This window comes from Miscanthus floridulus, chromosome 1, assembly GCF_019320115.1.
Source record: "Miscanthus floridulus cultivar M001 chromosome 1, ASM1932011v1, whole genome shotgun sequence".
In the NCBI taxonomy this organism is placed as follows: domain Eukaryota; kingdom Viridiplantae; phylum Streptophyta; class Magnoliopsida; order Poales; family Poaceae; genus Miscanthus; species Miscanthus floridulus.
The window spans coordinates 150,609,583-150,621,807 of NC_089580.1; positions in this window are offsets into that span (position 1 = coordinate 150,609,583).

A 12,225-nucleotide genomic window follows, 5' to 3' on the forward strand; every position below is an offset into this window, starting at 1 on the left:
GAGATAAAGCAGAAAATAGATGGCAAATATATATTACATTCATTCTCGTTCAATGAACCAACATTTAAGTTATTACATTAGAGATGTCTTCATCATTGTTTCACAAACACAGATCATTCATACATAAGCAACTAAAGACAGTCATACATATCAACCTTTCTTGGGAAAGAGGTCCGGTAAAATGTAATCCGAGATTTGTAACTGTTTGCTCCAGTTTCTGATCCTCTAGAACTTCGGATCTTGCGCTAAGTCGCCTTCCTTGTTGAAGAACGTATTCCCTTCATGCGCGCTCTCTGTGACAAACTTACATATGTCGGTTATTGTTTGTCTGAAGTTTTGGTCGACCTTCTCCCTTCGCTACCATCCTTGTGCTTTCTTGAGCTGCCGCCAGCTGCTGCTGAATCCGCTGCACGTCCTCAAGTACTCGCAAATGTAGAATCCACATAATACTGAGCTATAAGGTTGTTTGGCGCACTGCACGATATATAATACACAATCATTAGAGCATATATACAGGGAAGTAGGAGGAGGACAGTATAGTATAGGAGTAGTAGTAAGAGTAGTAGTAGTTATAGGAGTAGAGTAGAATAGTGTAGAGTAGTAGTATTGGCATAGGAGTAGAGTAGAGTAGAGGAGTAGGAGGAGTAGTAGTAGTAGTAGTAGAAGAAGAAGAAGTAGTAGTAGGAGTCGGAGTACCAGGAGGAGGAGGAGTATGAGTAGTAGGAGGTGTAGTAGTAGTAGTAGGAGTAGTAAAGTAGTATATCAGCAGTAGTAGTAGAGAGCATGCTCCATATAATATCCTAAAGTACCTACAGCGATGCAGTGGTGTCAAAGTCATAAGTAACTTACAGGGCAAATAAGGTGACTTGGGCGACGTCGAGGTCCTTTCGCCGCAGGAGTCTATGCATGTCGTGAAAATCTACAATGACTTGACCATCCGTGGGCATGTGGAAGTACTCCGCTGAAATCTTGATGACGAAGTTTTCCAGGCCCGCTTTCGCTGCTTCCATGTACCATAGATGGAACCTCCTTACCTCCCACTTCTCTTCAAGGAGGTCACCCAAGGTCAACATGAACTTCCCATGCACATAGTTTTCGGGGCAATCATCCGATTGGGGCCAAAATGAAGGCGGTGTTTTCAGCCTGCAACACCGGGGCTTGAGATGTTAGGGAGTGAAAAAGCAGCTAGCATCTCAAAATGAAATATAGATTGACTATGCTTGCTAGTACCGTACCTTTCAAATGTAGTTGAGTATGGGTGCTCGTCAGCTATTTGATAGGCCACCCAACTCGACTTGGTGTGGTTTGGGGGTGTGGCCTCCTCTTCATCTGCAGGCTTCCTCGCCGGGGGAGGACATTGGTTTGAGCCCTGGTTCGAACCACTCGTAGGCGGTGGTGTCACATCGCCCGATGCTTCCCCTGTGCCTCCCTGTGGATTGTTGTTGCCGGGAGGTGCACTGCTTGGAGGACTGCTGCCTTGACCGCTAGCATTGTCGTTGTCATCGCCGCCGCCGCCGCCGTCCGTCATCATCATCACCCGGGGGAGACGACGACAAGTGTGAGGGCTGTGACACCAGCGTCGGCATGTCCAAGACAATGTCGCTCTTGTTCCATAGCACGCGCATGCCGAGAGTAGCGCGGATGAACCTATACCCCTCTTCAGTGTCAATGTCGATTTCATCCTCGTCAAAATCTGGGTTCATCCACGTCACGTCCACCCTAGCATAGTTAGGCGGGATGGGCTTGCCATCGTACATGGTGCCGCTTTCGAGTGGTAGTGCCACTCCCTAGGCCACTTCCTTCTTCCTCTACGCCCTGCCGAAGGGCACCTGGAGCGCGTAGGTCGTTGGTTCCATGATGTCGTCGACCGGGTACCTTGGGAGTTGTCCGGTGATGGTGACAAAGATGATGGCTTTCAGAGTGAACTCCTTTTGGGATGCATCCATCATCTTGACCCCATCTTCCCATAGTATCTTCATGTCCTCCATGAGCGGCTCTAGGAACACATCTATATCATTGCCTGGCTGCCTAGGTCTAGAAATAATCATGGTTAGTAAAAGATACTTGTGCTTCTAACATAGCCAGGGAGGTAGGTTGTAGATGGTGAGGATGACCGGCCAAGTGATGTGTGAGCTGCTGAGGTCACCGAATGGATTCATCCCATCGGTACTCAGCATGAACCTGACGTTCCTCGCCTCGTCGCCAAACTTCGATTCCTTAACTTAGGATCTTGCGATACTTTTGTTTTTATTACATAAAGGTGCACAACTCAATTATTGACTCAACTTGCGATACTTTTGTTTTTATTACATAAAGGGCACAAACTCCTATTCCTTAACTAAGGATCTTGGGTAGTCTAGCATGACTTCTTCATTCATCACTCTCACCGAATGCTTCTTTTGGGTTGGGTATCACTGACACTTTCTGGTAGCAACCTCGTAGTGATCCGAATCTGGCCACTTCCATGGTATAATTGTTGATTCTTCTACGGACAAGATTTAACATAATGTCCTTCCAGTTGGCAATGATAACACTTTCTCTTAGCTGGATCTTTTGTGATGTCATACTCCTACAGAATTGTTGCCTAGAGTATTGTTAGCTTGCTGACTCTGAAGGTTCATCTTTGTTTGACTAGATTGCTTTTTAGCTCACTTGATCTTTCGGGGTTGAAACTCCTTATAGGTGATTGTCCACCCATCTATGCATACCATCATGTGGAAAGAGTGGAGTAATCTTAGCTCGAGAAACTTCTGACTCTTGAGAGTCTGAGTTTATCTGACAAGGGATTGGACTTGGATGTAATAATGTAGTAGAACTTGAATGTTGATTGCTTCTTAATTCTGGCTCTGGTGAGTCCGCCTTCCTCTTATTATCCACATTAGCTTTACAACTCGGGTTTACCTTAGCTTCCCTCTTCTTGGACTTGCTCTGAGGACATTGGAAAACCATAATGCTTACAACACTGACATGGATCCTAACTCCCAAGATTCTTGCTATGAACACCTTCATTGGACTTCATCTTCTTCCAAGCTTCTGCCACTTGTCTCCTCACTAGTCCCTTTAGTACGTTGGTTTGACCTTTGTGGCCAACACTATTGAGAACTCCCATATTGAGTCATTCCTTCTAGTACTTGTTGCATAGCTACAAGCTTCTCCTTGTCGAATGCACTTACGGTCAACGTAGCTTGGTCCTCCTGACCTTTGATGCTAGTGGTCTCCTCATTACATCCCATCTATCTAGACGAAGAGAGAGGATTTAGAATAGAGATAAGGTTTTCATAACAGAACAGAGGCTAAAGAGAGCATAACTTTTAGCAAATAATAAGGTTAGTGTAGAAGCAAGAACTAAGCAAAGATGAAAGCATGCTAAGATATCCAGTTCTAACTAGGCTTGCGTCCTACAGTTAGCATTGCTCTGATACACTTTGTAGCACCCGGTTTTAAGAACAAAACCAGATACGCACTATATGTGAGCCCAGGAAGTCAAATCTCACATATAGCTACAAATAAGGGTAATATCGAAAGACAATGCTCAAATATATATCGTATTAGTATAAAGATTATAACCTCCGAGTATAGACAGCGGAAAGACCACTCCGATCTTCAGGTGAGTACTCCAAATCCACAGGGACAAATGACTGGTTGATCACAAGCCTAATTCCTCCAAACTAGCAATCTGGTACCCATCCGAGATTTTTATCCAAATATGTGAAAAATAAAGCAAGCATAGGTACATGTCGTACTCAACAAATATAATATGGGGTTCATGAGGCTCAAAAGGCTAACACTGGTTTAACTGCGATTGGCTTTTAATTGTCACAATTTTAGTAAAGGAGTAGCAACAAGTTTATCACAAGCCCATATAAACACATGATCAGGTAAACATGAATAATGAATAGCATAAACAGTAATCATTAGTTAGCATCTTCATCATCAGTATCATCTGTGTTCATCATCTATTCCGTAAATGTTCCAAGGCCCCTCGTGACCGTGAGCATGGCTGTTATAACAGTTTCACTCTATAGAGGTTGTACACTTTCTCTGTGAGTCGTGTTTACCCTTTCGCCCGAGGTGATCAGCCTCTTGACCCACTACCAAGGAAGGTCGGCAGGGTTCACTATGAAGCCTTTCAAAGGTTCATCTAACAAGTTAGGGCCAATAGATTCACTCGGCAAATAGGAACCCCCTATCGAATGGCATAATTCTATCGCAGCCATACACATAAGAGTAGAGGCTGTCCTATACCCGATTCGTCAAGCCATTCTTACGCCAATAAAGGTAACCTTTAGTAAGCTAGAAAAGGTCCTCATACTGAGCTAAAGCCAGAGCCATATAGCCCTCACAGCTATAGTATAAGTCCCGGATGATCACTTACAGATAAGTCCTTAGGGAGAGGAATCTAGAGCACCATAATAATAGCCCAATCTCTAGCCCCCTTGATTCCATGTTGCTAAAAAACATCTTTTAATATTTATTGCATATTCCATTAGTCAAGTTACAAGATCATGGTCTTTAATTGAGCGCTAGCATCATACTACCCAATGCATAAACCCGTAGGAATCAAGGTACAAAGTAACAAAGTACTAGAAAATCCTTAGTGGCAGTCAAGGTAGACACATGCAGTATAAATTGAATGATTAAAGGTGTATAGGACAACAAGGAAGATCCCATGCTATACTTGCCTTAAACTTAGATCCTTCTTCAAGTTCAAAACTTCAAAGATCTGCTTCTTGATTCACCATGTATAACTCACCAACTGGACAGGATCATAAAGCACCATACAAGCATCCATGCAATCATACACGAAGCAAACAGTAAATCTAAATTAGAATAGTATACCAAGCATAAAATCAAGATGAAAAGTTTGTAAAGCAAATCTACATCTCGCTATGAACACAGACAAGAAAAGCACGCTAATCGGAGCTACGGTGAAAAAAATACATCTACTGATAGATTTGCTTTATACGTGGAAAACAAAACTATAGGCTTCATTTATTTTAACTATATAAAAGATTATAAAAATTGAATTAAATCAAATTTAGATTTGAATAATAAAACTAAAGTAAAACAAATCATATTTTATTTATAAAATCTAGTTGCATAATTATTATTCAAGTTAGGAGTTAAACCATGAAATTCCAAAAATATTGACATGATAAACATTGTTACTAACACGTAGATCTTGTTGTAATGAATCTAGCACAACTTGAACGGGTCAATTCAGAGCTAAAAATGTAGAAGATATAAATTGAACAAGATTTTTTTTAATAAAATAATAGATTAAATCTAACCTCAAATTTTAAAAGTTGAAAACATATCTAACAGTAAAATGAGCCTGTAGATTATGAAATTATGAACCTAACGCAAGTTGAATGGATCAAAACGGAGTTCAAACGAAGATTTTATGGCTAAAACAAGATTAGTGGCAAAACTGTAAATAAGTGAAAAACTATTTTTGATCTAAACCGAAGAAACTACGCTTTCCAAAGAAGAAAATGTAATCTGTGATTGCGCTTTGGACCGAGGGTTTGAAAATAGAAAACTAGAGGGGCTCTTTAGCAAGATGGCCTACGAAGGGGTACGGGATGATCTGGGCCACTAGATCGGAGATGGACGACTTAGATTAAAAGAGAGGGAGAAAGAGAGAGGTGAGCCAGCCAGAACAGTAGCTCGCTGGAGCTATTCGACAAAACGCCTAGGGGCTCTAATTCAACTCTGATTTGGCACAGGGAGATGGATAGGAACATGGCGAACTCGATTATGCGACTTGCAACGGCTATTGTAGAGCAGAGACTTCGGGCAGCGGGCTATGGCGGCGGCGAAGCTTCGGCGTACCGGTTCAAGGCGACACAGAGCGAGAGAGAGGGCATGAAGGGGTTTTGCGGGTTCAAGAAGTTCACGCGAAGCTCTGCGAGGAACTTACCATGACGATGGAGAAACTAGTCGATGTGGAGACGATGGCTTGTCTCGACGAAAACTGGACAGCGGCGCTAGGGTTCCTGGCGGCGTGGCTGGTGGTCCTAGGCCTCGGTGGGGGACGATAGGGCCGTAGGGAGGCTGCTATTTAAGGGCCGGGTACTGCTAAGGGCGAGAGGGGCGTGGACTGGGGCGGACACGGTGTCGTGTGAGTCTAGGTAGGATACGCCGGAGGTAGGAGATGCTCCTGACAGTGGGGTCCTACCGGTCGGCGTCGAGAGAAAGGGAGGCCGAGTGGTCAGTGGGGGAGAGAGGGAGTGACGCGGACTGTTGCCTTCGGCTGAGCGGAGCTGGGCTGCCGAACTGGGCCGAAGGAGAGGAGGAGAGCGGGAATGGGCTGGCGGAAGAAAACTGAGAGAGGGAGGGAGCAAGCCGTCGGCCCAAGGAAGCAGAGCCGGTGGGGAGTGAAAGCCAGCAGCAGGCCGGGCCAGAGAGCAGGCCAGCTGGGCCAAATAGAGAGCAAGAGAGAGATGTTTTCTTTTCCTTTCCAATTTCTTTTCTTTTCTTATTTCAAATCCAATTCAAATATGAACCTATGCAAACTCAAATATTTTTACCAATTTATTTTTCAATTCAAAATAGGAGAAGAACCATTGTTAGGTTTTCAAAAAATAAATTTTACAACTTTTTAAACTCTTTCATTTTCAAATTTTCTTTTCTTTTATTTCAAAACCATTTTTAATTTCTTTTGCAAAAGCAATTTAAACCATTTTGAATTTTCAATCAAAACCACGCAACCAAATAAATCAAATACAATGGCATGTATGTTCAAACATGTTGCTACCTTATGATGAATTTTAGATTTAACAAAAAGTTTTATTTCCTACATTTTCATGAGCACAAGAATTCATAAATAAACCATTTTAAACCTATTTTCAAAAGAGGGAAATTTTAGGGTGTTACACTTGTATGCTTCCATTACCCCATAATAGGCTTCATTACCGGTTCAAAAACCCTTATCACTACCGGTTGAAAAAACCAGCATTGGGAAAGTGGCAGGCAGTGGGGCTCATCAATGTCGGTTCTCGTAGAATAGACAGTGATGAGGTTTTTTAGAAGACCAATTTCGGCTGAAAAATACCAAATATTTTTAATATCGGGAGACCCATTGAGCAGCCACATACGCGCCCCGTCACAAGTCACATGATTTTTAGCGTGAAAAACGGGCACTTTGTGGCCACCGGCGCTCGAACCCATGACCGCGTTCATCCCCTAACCACTCCATCCATAAGACACTTGTGTCAGCCACATGCGCACGCTGTCACAGGTCACGTGATTTTTCACACGAAAAACACGCATTTCACAGCCACCAGCGCTTGAACAGTCTTGCGCGTTCGTTCCCTGACCACTCCGTCCATAAGACACTTGTGCCTATATGAAATATTCTTGCTCCCCACTGTATGTTCATCTGGTTTTGAAATGAGCATTTGAGATCCTAAACGAATTCAAATGAAAAAGTTATCAACTAGAAAGCATGTATATAGATAGATAGATATATTAACATACTTACATCAATCACACCAATATATACTTCTGCATAATCACCCTCGATAATATGAATTAGTTTGGTTAATGTGATGTTTTTTTTCAAAATTTATAATCTACCATGTATATAGATAGATATATTAACATACCTACATCCTATAGTATTATTGGTTGGTTCATTCATCAAACCAAGTACTGAGGATGTGTTCTGATGCACAGGATTAAAACTAGTATCCATCTACGACTCGTTGTTTTGTATGTCCTGACGTTTCTCGTGCTGAGGCCTGAGGGTCGAGCTCCCCGCTGGGATCTGGATCTGGTTGAGGGACGGAGTGCACAGGGTGAAGTGAAGGTCGCAGGGGTTTTCTGATTGCAATTTGCTTCACCGAGCAGATCATCAGCGCTCATCTCATACCATGGTTATTATGCGATCTCCATCTAAAATTCGAAACAGACAACGTTTCAACGTTTTTTTTTTCAAATCAAGTAGTGCAAAAAACAAGTTCACATTGAACGGAAAAGAACAGAACACCAGCAACATTTCATTACATCATGCGTGGTCTTTATTCCATTTCCGGACAAATGGTATACATAGAGTTCATCTACGGGCCTGTTCGCTTGAACTTATCAGCTAAAATTTACAGTATTTTTCTCTCACAATAAAACAGCTTCATCCGGCCTATCAGCAGGCTTTAATACAGGCCCTGTCGATGGAAATGAATTCAGACTTTTGGATCCTTCTAATTTATTTTGATATTTTGAGGAGGAGCACTCCGTGGGCTTGAGGCCAGTGATAAATCCAGGATAAAATTTCGGCCCTGTTTAGCACAGTTTCACCAATAGCTTCATGAACTGTTTTTTTATCAAACACCCGTTTTAAAATCAGCTTCGTGAAGCTATTTTTCTCCTCCTCACACAAAGGGGTGAGTTGAAGCTGAAAAAAATAGCTTATCTCAACTTTAGCTAACACATGTGGGGCTTAGCATGCAAGATTTTTGCCCAAGCAGCACTGGGAGAGAGCGTCAGTTGAATGCAATAGGTGTCTTCTATTTACTACGGGAGAAGTGGCATGAGATGACATGATTTGAGAGGGTAGAAGCAGAACTACGACGAGTGCAACTTTGCACATACTGTTGGGTGACTTGTTAATGGCCATTTCTCAAGGAGAAATAAAGGGTTCGAACTAGTTAACCAAAGAACTAAGATGCAGTTCCTTCAGGTTACCTATTGCCTCATGATGGCTGCGACCTCTTAAGCTAGCTCACGCCTATTTATAGGAAACTGAAGGCAGCACATCAACAAATGTACCTATTTAAGAAAGATGCGTAGGACTATGAAGAGTATATATGTATTATTAGAATCAGTGCCGGCCTAGGGTAGGGCACGAGGTGCGACGGCCGAGGGTCCAAGCGGAGGAGGGTCCCAAGTACAGGTATACAAATTCCCAGGTCTTATAGTCCATTAGGTATTAGCAAATTAATGAGAAGAGAGATATAGAACTAGCCAGGTGGCCTAAAAAGACAATATCGGTATTTTTTTTCCTAATTTCCTTTCCCCACGGCTCTCGGGTAGAGAGGAGGCGATGAGTCACACTGCACACAGCACAGTCTGATCATGAGTTTACGACGTGTGCCTTACACACGCGGAGCTGGCGAGCCGCGCCGCTACGAAGAGATAGACTATCGGAGACACGGACACGGCGCACGAGGACGGTGACTAGGCAGGGTTCCACGATGACGACAGCTTGATTCTTGGCTTCTTATGAATTGCGATCACCGATCAGCTGTTTAGGCCCAAGGGCCCGTTCGGCTTGCTGAATCTTGGCTGAAACTGGCTGAAAACACTGTTCTGGCTGAATTGTTGTGAGAGAAAAATACTGTTCCGGCTGAAAAAACAAGCCGAATACGGGGTAAGCCAAACGGGGCCAATGTATTTTTTCCTTTTTATTTTTAATCCAAATTAATTATTTGTATAATATTTCAGACTTCTAGTACTTTGTACCCATATAGTCATATTTTTCTTCTTATTTAGGTGTTAGAATTTTAGAATGTTAGCTAAGAAACATTTGTCATGGGTGAGAAAAGAAAACGAATATATTGCTTTTTTAATCTATATTGTTCCTCGATAATTATCATACATCTACAAATATATTGCTTAATCTACATTGTTCCTCGATAATTATCAGAAATGTTAAATTAAAAATGTGTTATTAAATTTGCTTTCATTTTTCAAGTAAAATTAGTGCCTATATATTATAAGATTTTATACATGGTCAAGAGGGGCCGTTGTGACGAGATCGCTAGAGGGCCCTTAAAATCCTACGACCGGCACTGGTATGAGGCCTCGTGGCACGTACTGTACAATGATCATGGTGTACTACTATTTTTTTTCTCAATCAGTACCTGCCTAGCTAGCAGTGCCAGCCCTAGGGGTAGGGCACGAGGTGCGACGGCCGAGGGCCCAAGCGGAGGAGGGTATCAAGCCCAGGTATACAAATCCTCAAGTCCTATAGTACATTAGGTATTAGCAAACTAATAAGAAGAGAGACATATAACTGGCCAGGTGGCCTAAAAAGACAACATCGGTATTTCTTTCCTAATTTCCTTTCCCCACGGCTCTCGGGTAGAGAGGAGGCGAGGAGTCACGCTGCACACAGCACACTTTGATCGTGAGTTCGCGACGTGCGCCTTACACACGTGGAGCTGGCGAGCCGCGCCGCTGTGAAGAGCTAGACTACCAGAGACACGAACACGGCGCACGAGGACGACGACTAGGCAGGGCTCCACGACGACGACATCTTGATTCTTGGCTTCTTATGAATTGCGATCACTGATCAGCTGTTTAGGCCCAAGGGCCCCGTTTGACTTGCTGAATCTTGGCTGAAACTGGTTGAAAACACTGTTCTGGCTGAATTGTTGTGAGAGAAAAACACTGTTTCGGCTGAAAAACAAGCCGAATACGGGGTAAGCCGAACGGGGCCAATGTATTTTTTCCTTTTTATTTTTAATCCAAATTAATTATTTGTATAGTATTTCAGACTTATAGTACTTTGTACCCATATGGTCATATTTTTCTTCTTATTTAGGTGTTAGAATTTTAGAATGTTACCTAAGAAACATTTATCATGGGTGAGAAAAGAAAACGAATATATTGTTTTTTTAATATATATTGTTCCTCAATAATTATCATACATCTACAAATATATTGCTTAATCTACATTGTTCCTCGATAATTATCAGACGTGTTAAATTAAAAATATGTTATTGAATTTGCTTTCGTTTTGCAAGTAAAATTAGCGTCTATATATTATAAGATTTTATACATGGTCAAGAGGGCCCGTTACGACGAGATCGCCAGAGATCCCTTAAAATCCTAGGACCGGCACCGATTAGAATTAGAATAATATATCTTGGATTGCAGCCTGTCTACATGGTGGAAGTTATTAAACTGTTCACACACAGGCACAAGTGCAGAACACTGGTTAATAATCTAACACAAAGGAGATGCAAAAAGACACAATTTTCACTTAATAATACTGTTAGTAACATATTAATATTTTTGGCAAAGTAAGCACGGGCATGCATATCTCGTAGGGCCATGCAGTAATAGTACGTCTCCTTAGAGCATTCTCTTTTTTTCCGTATCTGATTCATTTTTCTGTTTTTAGGGGTATCTGATTCATTTTTGGTGTATGCTTCCATGTCTTTGTTGGAGTTATTGGATTTTAATTGGGCTTCGCCCATTTTTAATTTAATTAAATCCAATAAAACGTAAGGCCCATATTAAATGCTAGGTGCATTAAAGTCTTAGTCTCATATGGGATTTTGACTAAATATTGACTGAACTCAAATATGTGGCTTATTGTGTACCTGTTGTGAAGTTATGACAGACGAAGTATGTGCCATATGAGCGTGTGCCGAGCCAAGCCGGGGCGCGCTGTGATGTGGTGTGAGGTGGGCTGGGGGTGGTTTCCACTTGGGCTGTTTGATGGGAGTTTTTGTCTGCCTGTCAATGACACCTGCTCAGGTCTGTGACTGATCAGTTTTTTTTTTTTTTGGGGGGGGGGGGGGGGGGGGGGGGGGGGGGGGGGGGGGGGGGGGATCCCACTTCCTTGTGTAACTGCACTTGTTCCTGGCGACCAGCAGTGCACACATCTAAGTCTACTTCCCGCTGACTGAGAGTTCTGATTTGGTTTTGGTAATAATTGAGTGACAATATTAGGTGGACTAATAAGACTTCATATGAGTTGAACAAATGATAGGTTCACAAGCAAGTTGAGCTACATGAAGGCCATGGACTGAGAGATGGCATGTGCATGTGAGGTGAAATGTTCAACTAGTGGAGAGTTGATGAACATGAAGATCCAAGTGATGGACATATTGAGTATGATGGGATATGATATAGTCTCGTATGAGATCAAGACAAGGCCAGGCGATCAAAAATGATTTTCGGAGGCAAGCAGCCGGTCCGCCTCCGTTCCCATGCCTGCATAAATCGTAAATCAAGATTTACGCTAGTAGACACTTGCCCGCCTCCATAAATAAAAAAAATTAAAAAATGGCGAGCCCATCAATTAGGCCCGACAATCCCATCCACGAGGCCTGTCGAGCCCACAACACACCGCCGCCGCCGCCGCCGCTGCCACCCATCTTCATCCGTAGTCACTTGGATCTCGATGCCGTATTCATCCTCACTAGATCCGAGCTCCCGCCGCCACGAGCGCTCCCCACCGCACGCGCCGCCGTCGGCCCTCCGCTGTAGGGC